Source organism: Chrysochloris asiatica, unplaced genomic scaffold (assembly GCF_000296735.1).
Source record: "Chrysochloris asiatica unplaced genomic scaffold, ChrAsi1.0 scaffold00099, whole genome shotgun sequence".
Classification (NCBI taxonomy): Eukaryota; Metazoa; Chordata; class Mammalia; order Afrosoricida; family Chrysochloridae; genus Chrysochloris; species Chrysochloris asiatica.
In genome coordinates this window covers 7,632,738-7,643,646 of record NW_006408617.1, presented here as the reverse complement: position 1 = coordinate 7,643,646, position 10,909 = coordinate 7,632,738, and the positions used below count along the sequence as shown (strand labels likewise).

At 38.9% G+C, this 10,909-nt stretch overlaps 1 pseudogene; it reads left to right on the top strand.

Annotated features, from left to right (window-relative positions):
* The first annotated feature begins 9,786 nt into the window (after positions 1–9,786).
* LOC102818144 overlaps positions 9,787–10,909 on the top strand; it is a 14,212-nt pseudogene continuing 13,089 nt past the window's right edge.

Here is a 10,909-nt window from a genome sequence, read left to right as displayed (position 1 = left end):
ACACCAGAACTCCTATGAGCTATACAATATTCCATTAATTTGGGAGTTACACTCCCTTCCTCTAATTGAAATAAAATACATCTGCAAAAAGAGTCTCACTGAGTTAACTGAAGTCTGAACCTATCAAGATGCCCAATTGAGTCCTTGAAAATTTTAATTGGACATTTACAAAGCTATGAATATATATTTGTGGTGCAGTGTATTTACTTGATATGCCTCTTCTATCTATAATTTTTGTAACTTCCACAAAATGATTGGGTGGGACCATGCAAATAGGATATACAGGACTCTAACATGAAGATTGGTTGGTTTTGCCATTGCACTGGCTTACAATGAGCATCTGAGAAGCTGGAAAAGAGGCTGTCAAGACCATCATGAAATAAGAGCCCCAAGCAGAGTGCAAGATCCCCGCAGGGAGAAGCAGCCGTGGCAGCTACAGCAGCAGAGGCGAGAATGTGAAGAGACAGAGCAGTTGGCTTCCCTGCACGTGAAATTGGTAAAGTTGAGTGTCTTCAGGCAGGAGTCTGACTTGCATAACTGAGTGCCTTTTGGACATTTATCAGCATCACTAAAGGAGTTTGCAACACTTGCACCAGTAGGGAAGAGGTCAAGGGACTGTGACTGAAAGGGCAAGGATGAGAGAGAGGCATGCCTGTCATATGGTGAAGAAGATTCATTTCTGAACAGAGAACTGCTGTATCCTGAGTTGTTTCTGATTCTAAAATATACCCTGTAACTTCCCTAATGGTGTCCTGGTGTGGTGCTGTGGGTTACTGTGCTGGACTGCAAGGTGAGTGTGAATCTCAAGGTTAGTGGTTAAAGCTCACCAGCCACCCCTCAGAAATCCAGAGAGCGTGGAGGACAGTAGAATCTCCACTGAGTAGTATCCAATCTGTCTAAGCAGGACTGATGAAAGGAAATGCGGATAGGTCTCTTATGATACAATGGTGAATAATTGTTATCAGGAGTGATTGTGAGTGTTGGAAATGTAAAGGTAGATGTTTTGTAGCAAAGGAGGGGAGTGATTGACTTTGCAGTCTAGGAGCAGAGATCTCTGGACCATCGAAGGAGAAGAGCAGAGAGCAGGACCTTACCCAGAGAAGCAGTGATGCCAGAGATGGAGGCAGAGACGATGACGAGGAGAGATGGAGCAGCTGGGGACTCTAGTCCCAGAGAGGGAGAGGGGCTGTGTGCTGATGACCGGGGACAGGCTTGCAGTGTATACCCTTTGGTTGGTTGACGATGCATGGAAGGGATTGTAACCATGGCAATGAAATGATATAAGATAGGATGTATGTAAAACTAATGTTCTCCCATGTAAACTATCACATAATTCACAATAAAACATTAAAAAAGAAAGAAAGAAATGCCTGATAATAGCAGTCATCTTTATGGAGAGAAATTGGATATCATGGAAATGGAAAGACAGATTTTCTGTTTCGTACCCTTTTGTAGGGAGCTCTGGTAGCGTAGTGGTTACGAATCGGGCTGCGAACCTTAAGGTCAGCGGTTTGAAACTACCAGCTGCTCCGTGGGAGAAAGATGAGGCTTTCTACTCCTGTAAAGATTTACACCCTCGGAAACCCTGTACAGGGTCGCTATGGGTCGGAACCGACTCGACGGCACTTAACAACAACAACAACCCTTTTGTATTGTTTGATTTTGTACGCGTCTTCCTATGCTACTTTTATAGTAACACATTAACTTAAAATTAAATAGTAATATTTAAGTCTACCATATTATTCAGCAATCCCAATCCTAGATATGTATCTAAAAGACATGAAAACAGGAGTGCAAACAGAAATGGTATACCAAAGTTCATTGCAATGTTGTTCACTACTGTGAAAAGGTGAAACAACCTATCCATCAGTGAATTAATGGATAAACAAAATGTACAATACTATTCAGTCATGGAATTCTGGTGTGGCACTGCAGGATAAGCACTGACCTCCAAGCAACAAGGTCGGCAGTTCAAACCCACCAGCTGCTCCTCAGAAACTCTATCTATACAGATTCGCTATGCGTTGGAACCGACTGGATGGCACTTAACAACAACAAAGACACAGTCATGAAGAGACATACAGTCCTGACACATGCTACAATGGGGAAGAACCTTGAAACTATTATGCTGAGTGAAATCAGTCACAAAACAACAAAAATTGTATGGGCCTACTTATGTCAAAAAGGCAATTGTATAGAGACCAAAGGCTTATTAGTAGTTGGCAGCTGTGGGAGAGGAGGAAAGGGCGTGTTGTTATTTAGGAGGAACTGAGTTACTTTAATGATGTAGAATACTATTTAAAAGGAGAGTGGTAATACTTACACAATGTGATAAATGTAGGCAATGACACTCTTGCATGTAAAGTTGTTGAATGGACAAATATTTTCTCATACATATTTTTACTAAAAACCCATTGCCATCAAGTTCATTCCAACTCATAGCTAGTCTATAGGACAGGGTAGAACTGCCCCATAGGATTTCCAAAGCTATAAATCATTACAGAAGCAGACTGCCTCATCTTTCTTCTACAGAGTGGCTTCCAGGTTCAAACCACTGACACTTCTGTTAGTCAGCTAACACTTTAAGCCCTGCACCTAAAAGATGCAGATTGTAAGGGTCACATGACACATTTTATAGTCTTGGTAGAAATAGCTTTAAGTTTGTTTGTTGTACAATTTGAAAATAATCTAGTTGTAAGAGTCAAGGGCTTTCTCTTTAATTCCTCCTCCTCTGGGAATATTTGCCACATGGCTGTGACTGATTATAATGTGGCTTCCAGACTTCAGCAGGAAGGAATGATTTCCATTTGCTTTTTCTTATGAGTTCATGGAGAGCTACAAAGTGAAGAATGAAAGAGAAATACTCTGTTTGACAGGAATTACTGCTATATTCTGTCATCCTTTAAAATGAATGCAGTAAATATTTCTTTAAAACAGTTTCTCTAATAACTTTCACACAGCAGTAGAAAGCAACATGGTGCCTCAAGTTATTGTTGTCTTTCTACTGTGTGACAATAGATCTGACAGTTAAGGATTGGCATTCCCTACCAGTATAGAGAATTAAAGAGATTGTTCATTGATTTCTCCTATTCTATTCCTCTGAAGGCTTCAACTCTCCGACTATCCTGTTTATGCACATCATCTATAGAGAATTGAATGTGCAAAGACATTTGGGTGGATTTTCAATTTATACATATATCTTTGCTTTCAAGTATCCTTTTCAAATCTTTTCTCTCTACTATCATACTGGGTAATGTGGATATTTTCTTTGAAGTTAAAGACAGTGATACATTTATAGGACTGATCAGTACCTTACAGCTCAAGGAGAGAAAATAACAAATTAAAAACATAAAATTTAACCTGAATGATGCAAAATTCAGTTGGGTTTATAAAAGCACAGTTAAAATTATTTGGAAGGTTAACTCATTTCCCAGTTTCCATTTAAAAACCAAAAATGTCCTGAAGACATTTATTTTGCCTTAGTCTAGAAAATAATGAGATAAAAAAATATATACATATATGTTATGGCATACCCAGTCATTTTGACCTGAGTAGTTTTTCCACCTCTAATTATTGGTTTAAATAATTAGCACTATTTAGAGAACCAGAATAATTTAATCATCACAACATTCAACATCATTTACTCTTTACTATTTCAGTTATTTGGTAGGCTCTGTATTTGCCATCTCTGGGATCAGGGAGGAATGTTAAAAGCATTTCTAAGTGTCATAAGATTGAATGACCTACACACCACAAAATGACCAATTGTCCTTAGTAAGATGTCTAAAGTTCCACTTCAAGAGAAAAATGTAGTATTTCTGAAAAGGAAAATAATGGGAAAATGTAGGCAGTAAAGTTCTTCTACCAGTAATACTGCCTCATTGAGCAGTCAACTATGTGTGCTTTGAACAAAAGCCATCAGTTCTTCTACTATTTGTAGTTTTGAAGGTTTCTTTTTTTGATCAAGGATACATCACAGTTTACAAAACCCGTATGAGTCAGCTTTTCCTTTTTACATCAAGAATGATTTTTGAAGAACAAATTGTATATTTAAAAAATATTTAATGTGTTCCAAATAGCATTACTCCTCTTATATTCATCTAATTGATGTTTCTAAATTGCCTGAAACTATGTATGTTCATCAGTGTCAAAGTAACATAAAGCATTTTTAAATCCTCCCAAAGGAAAGAAATAAGCCATAGCTGGACCAATTCAATTCCATCAGACATCCATCCATTTTTGTCATTGTACAGTTACTTAAATACAGAAAACCCACACTTCAAAGAGTAGCATTATATTTTTCTGGCTTTTTAGTGACATATGTTAAAGAAAATTTGAGCAATCTTTTTTCCCCCCTAGAAGGTATATCTATTCATTTGGGGGCGAAATTCATTTTGGGGACCTTCACATAACTCAAAAGTGGTGAAATCAATTTTACTCAAACTTTTAAGAGAAAGAAAATGCCTTTTCCACAGAAAGCAGGCATTGGAAGATTTTGCTCACAAGTGCATTTTTCTTTAATGTTATAAGACAGTGCAGAATAGAAGCAATAGATTTAGAATGGTAACAACTTATTGATGCTTTACTGAGAATAAATAAGTACTGCTTTTCTACTGATTTGATAGCAATGTTTTTTAAAGATAGATATACTAATAATACAGCCCAGAGTCATTTAAAAAACAAAATATCAGTTCAAATGAACAAATTTACATCCCAGGCATTTCAGTTTGGAATTTTATCCAACCCACCACCTCTCTCAGACATGAGAGCACACAGGAGTAACAACAGAATGAGCAGATATCCCTAGAAAGTTGTGGATTCCTGGCAACCCTATACAGAAACAACTGATGGGCAAGAACCTCTGACTTTGCAATTAGCAATCCAGTGCTTACTCTACAAACACTACAGGAATGTGTTGTTATTGTTGTTAAGTACTGTTGAGTCTCTTCCGACTCATAGCAACCCTGTATAGGGTTTCTGAGAAGATGCTGGTGAGTTTGAACCGCCTGCTTGTGGTACAAAGCAATATTGCAGTTGATGGCTTATCCTACAGCACCACATTATCTGATATTTATTTTCAGATCAAGAAAATGGGCATGTAGCTAGCAGAAAAAATGACAATATGAGGGGACTCAAAAAAATTGTGGAAAATGGAAATAAAAGATAATGGAATTTATCCACAAACCTTTTGAAACTACCATAGTCTTCTTGCATCAAAATAGAACGATATACTGTTGACATAAGAATTTATTTAAATAATCCTTACAATGTTGAAACTTGAAGGAATGGATTCGTTCAACCAGTCCATTATCTTCATTGTACTGAAAAGGAAATTCTAGTACTGAGTGATAACATGACTTGTCTGTGGCTACTCAGAAGTAGTCAATGTAAATCTGAACTGAAAATACAGATTTTCTAACTATGACATCATTCTTGTTTACATTTATATTAGTTAGGATGATGCTAATAGCTAGATTTAAGAGGACCTAAATGTACAGGGTCGCTATGGGTCGGAACCGACTCAACGGCACTTAACAACAACAACAAAGTGTAATGCACAGATACATTATAGGTGCAGTTATTGCTCATGCTGTTACTCATGTAGACCTATTAGGGTAGATCTACCTTGTCAGTGGGTGAACTCTTATTAACAAAATTCTGGGACCCCACTTTTTTACAATGCTCTGGTCTTTGGGGACTATTTCATTCACAATGGTCTGGAAAGGGGTACAAAGAGAACATGCAGCAAGGAAGGTTTTCAAATTAGGCCCAGAAACAACATTGTTTTTGATAACACGTCATTGGCTAGCTCCTAGTCATATGGTAACTTTAGGCAAGAAAAGCTCAGAAATATAGTAGAGTCTAGTGTGGCACTGTTAGATAAGCACTAGATTACTAACCATAAAGTTGCTGGTTCAAACCCACCAGCTGGTTCTGGGAAACCCTAGTATACAGGGTCACTATCAGTTGAAGCTGACTCCACGGCACTTAACAACAACATAGTTGAGTCTGGGTATGGTGATATAGGACTACAAACCACAAGATAAGGGTTCAAACCCACCAGCGGCTCCTTGGAAACCTTATATAGGGTCACTATGACTCAGAACTGACTCCCTGGCACACAACAGTGGTTTAGATACAGGCTGTTGTTGTTATGCGCCCTCGAGTACTGGTAGTGCCCACTTCTTGAAAGTTTGCTTTGTCACTTCACTGTTATGAAAAATCTACATTGTGCCTGTTTTTGCTAACCAAAAGAACATGGAAGAGGATTTCTGTTTTTAATTTCACACACAAAAAAAGAGAAAAAAAAAAAAATGAAAAGCACAATTAGTATTCAAGTTTGTTTTTCAGCAAGCCATTAAGGAGACAGGACACATCTTGAGTAGCTAAAGTAGCGTCACTAAGCACCTTCCCTGTAACTGAACTGCATATACATAATTTCTAATTTATGTAGCCTGTCCATGTAATACATCACTCCTGCTTTTAATTTATTTGAGTGTTATTTTAGGTTTAGCTGTTCTTTGGTATCATTTGGTAAGTTATTTCCTGGTGTATTAAATTATCTACTCAAAAATTTTTCCCATATAAATGAATGGTTGTTACTTCATTGCTTTATACCATTTTGACTTAATAGAAAGTTTTCTAGGACCCTCTATTTTCAGATAATGGGGGTAAACTGTATTTACCCAGAAGGACAAAAATAAAATGTTGGTCACTATCAAATAGTCTCTACTTCATTGTACAGAATACTAACCTGGAGAATAACCCAGTAAAAGATGCCTGGCATCCCAGTGCAGAGTTCTATAAGTCAAGGAAGTATGTGGGTGACTGCTTCAGAATTACATTCTCCAAACATCAAATCATCTGTGATGCTTCAGAGTGGCTTCTCCCTGCATGCCTGGTCCCTATCCAGGATCTCACTTTCTCAGTTAGTACATAGTGACCAGTGGAAATGTGGCTGCATTAAAAAGAAATTAACTATTTTATTCAGAGCACACATTTTACAAATGTGAAAACATATACTCTAATTTCATTTGACCTAGCATACAGGGTCATTTAATTTAAAGTTCAAAAATAAAACTTTCCCTTGTGAACAGAGTTTTACAAAATGTTCACCACAGAGATAATGAATGAAATGTTTTAATAATTGCATACCATTGTTGTTAGGTGCCGTTAAGTCAGTTTCAACTCATAGCAACCCTGTTGTTGCTGATTGTCATTGAGTCAGTTCCGACTCATAGTGACCTTATATAGGATTTCTAAGGAACAGCTGGTGGGTTTGAACTGCCGATTTTGTGGTTCAAAGTCAAGTACTGAACTTACAGGACCATACCAGGAGTCCCCAAGCAACCCTAGGACATATTTTTATTGTTAGTTTCCTCCAGCTCATAGTGACAACATGTAAAGCAGAATGGATATTTGTCCATTCCTGTGCCATCCTTACAATCATTGGTATGTTTGAGTTTATTGTTGCAACCACTGTATATTTTGGCTTAGGGCACTCATCTTCTAATATTATATTGGACGACGTTCTATTGTGATATTTAGCTAAAGAGAGGGAGATTGGCAAAAAATTATGGCGACAAGGGAAGTGCAAGAGTTTATGGTAATGTAAAACTAATGTTCTCCCATGTAAACTATCACATAATTCACAACAAAACATTTTAAAAAAAGAGAGTTTATGGCAACAGATATAAATGCTGTTATAAATGTAAGTTTGCAATAATGGCCACCTATGAGTCAGTATTTTCAATAACCTCATATGCATGCAAAAGCTGGACAGTGAATAATGAAGCCTGTAGAAGAATTGATGCTTTTGAGTTATGGTGTTGGAGGAGAATATTGAAGGTGCCATGGGCTGCCAAAAGAACCAATAGATCCATTTTTCAAGAAGTGCAGCCAGAGTGCTTCTTGGAGGCCAAGACAGCCAAACTTCGTATTTTATACTTCTGCCATATTGTCAGGAGGAACCAATTGCTGGAGAAGGATATTATGTTTGGTAAGGTGGAGGGTAAGAGAAAAAGAGGAAGACCCCAGAGAGATGGATTGGCCAAGTGGCAGCATTGATGGACTCAAGGGTGGCAATAGTGGTGAGGTTGGCCCAGGACCAGGCCGTGTTTCCTTCTGCTGTGCATAAGGTCGCTATGGGTTGGTATGGACTCGATGGCACCTAACAACAACAACAACATGACTTAGTATATGGAGTCCTGGGATGGTGCTGTGGGTTAATGCACCAGATTGCAGTGCCTTTTGAACTGCAAGTTCGGTGGTTCAAGCTCACCAGTCTCTCCTCGAAAACCCTATACAAGATTGCTATGGATCAGAACCGACTCGATGGCACTTAACAACAGCAACAATGACTATGTATAAGGAGCTCTGATAGCGTAGTGTATTATGAACTGGGGTGCTAACCACAAGCTCAGCAGTTCGAAACTACCAGTCATTCCATGGGAGAAAGATGAGGATTTCTGCTCCTGTAAAGATTTACAGCCTTGGAAACCCTATGCAGGGTCGTTGTGTATCAGAACCGACTCCACGGCACACCACCACCACCACCATGCCTAAGTGTGGAGTCCTGGTAGTGCAGTGGATTATGAGCTGAGCTGCTAGTTCCAAAGTGAGCTTTTCAAAGCTACCAGTCGCTTTCTGCTTCCTATAACTATAAAGATTTATAGTTTTTCAAACACTATATATACAGGGTCACTATGAGTTGAAGCCATCTTGGTGGCACACAACCACCACTGCCACCACCACCAAAATGAGTAGGTGCTTTTTGTCTCCTTTTTGTACTGTACTATGGACAGAAGTCACAATGTGACGCCCATATTTAAGAATCAAAGACTTATGCTCTATTTCCTTGAGGGCAAATATCTATGTAAATTATTTGAAATTCAAAAAAGTACATCTCCAAATTTCCCAGGCTGTCTTGCTCTGGAAGCTACACTGAGCCCTGTCTAACGTGGGTAACTCTGTTGGTCTATGAAGTAACTCGGGCATAGATGCCAGCATCATAGCAAAACATGAGTTACCGCAGTGTAACAAACTGACTAAAACGTATACTTTTAAAAAATAAGCATGTCTTCTCGTATATCATAACCTTTCATCCAACTTAGGAAATGAGGCTTTTTGTTGGCAAATCCTAGAATTTCAGAAAATTAAAAACACTCAGGGCATAGGCAATAGATATGGAAAAACAACAGAAAGTATGAAAAAATCCATTTCTTGTGTGAAGGAGAGAATGAATAGAAGATGAAGTCTTGAGAGTTTGACCATTAGGAATGCGTGATTGAAAAACCCTGTACCCTGCTCTCTGGGTCGACCATTAGGAATGCGTGATTGGAAAACCCTGTACCCTGCTCCATGGGTTGACCGATAGGAATGCGTGATTGGAAAACCCTGTACCCAGATCCTTGGGTCGACCATTAGGAATGTGTGATTGGAAAACCCTGTACCCTGCTCCCTGGGTTGACCATTAAGAATGCGTGATTTGAAAACCCTGTATCCTGCTCCCTGGGTCAACCATTAGGAATGCGTGATTGAAAAACTCTGTACCCTACTCCCTGGGACAAGCACCAGCATGTGGCAGGAAAAGCCAGAAAATGGTTGACAGTTGTCTGTAGGAATATAGGGGTGTGCATAACCTTCCAGAGTCTCTCACATCTCTGAAAAGGGATGAATCACATATTCCCCACTAAAGAACAGAACATTTCAAAACCTAAAGGAACTTTGTGGATAAGAATGAGGGCTGGCTCACACCTGTCTCCTGAGAACCAGCATGTGGATCAGGCCCAGCTGAAACAAGCGAGGCCTCTGAGAGCTCCACCTAGTTTCGAGGATAACATCCCACAGCAGAACTCAGAGTCAGCAATGGCCAAACCCCAGGTGGCTGTAGCTCCTGTGTTAATGTCCAAACTGTTGGTGAACATCCCCGAATTTAACCCATCAGGTTATTCTTCTAACTATACAGAATCCTATGAGAATGGTTGTGAGTGTTATCCTACTCTACCAAAATATGTTCAAGACTTTTTGAATTATCTTAGAGAACAATCTGGCAGTTTTGAAACTGAGATTGAATAGTTTGCAGAGACACTTAACGGTTGGGTTACAACACATGATGCTTTGCAAGACCTTGTGGAACTCATCTATCAACAAGCTATATCCATCCCAAAATTCTCTTACATAGGAGCATGCCTGGGTAACTACCTGTCTCATCATCTGACAGCCCACAGAGTGGCAATTTCATCAATTGCTACTTCAAAGATGTCAGACTGAATATGAAGGTAAAGATCAAGCTGCAAAAGGAGATGAAGTGACTTGAAAACGATTTCATGCATTTGCACTCTTTCTGAGAGAACTTTATCTTGACGTGGAGCTCAACAGAATAAATGGACAGGTTACAAGAGCAGATATTCTTCAGGTTGGTCTTTGGGTGTTGCTGAATGCCCTCTTTACAACCCTGTGGATGACAACTTAATATGTGCAGTAAAATTACTGAAATTGACAGGGTCAGTTTTGGAAGATGCCTGCAAGGAAAAAGGAAAGAATGATATGGAAGAAATTAGTTAGAGAACTGAAAATGTTGTACTAGATGCAAATTGAAGCAGAGATGTAAAACAGATGCTTTTGAAGTTTGTAGAACTCCAGTAGAGTAATTAGGGTAGAGTCCATGCAAGCTCCACATACAGAGAAGCAACACCTGAAAATGATCCTAACTACTTTATGAATAAACCAACATTTTATACCTCTGATGGTGTTCCTTTCACTGCAGCTGATCCAGATTACCAGAAGAAATATCAAGAACTACTTGAAAGAGAAGACTTTTTTCCAGATTATGAAGAAAATGGAACAGATTTATCAGGGACTGGTGATCCATTGTTGTTGTCAGGTGCCATCAAATCGGAACCGACTC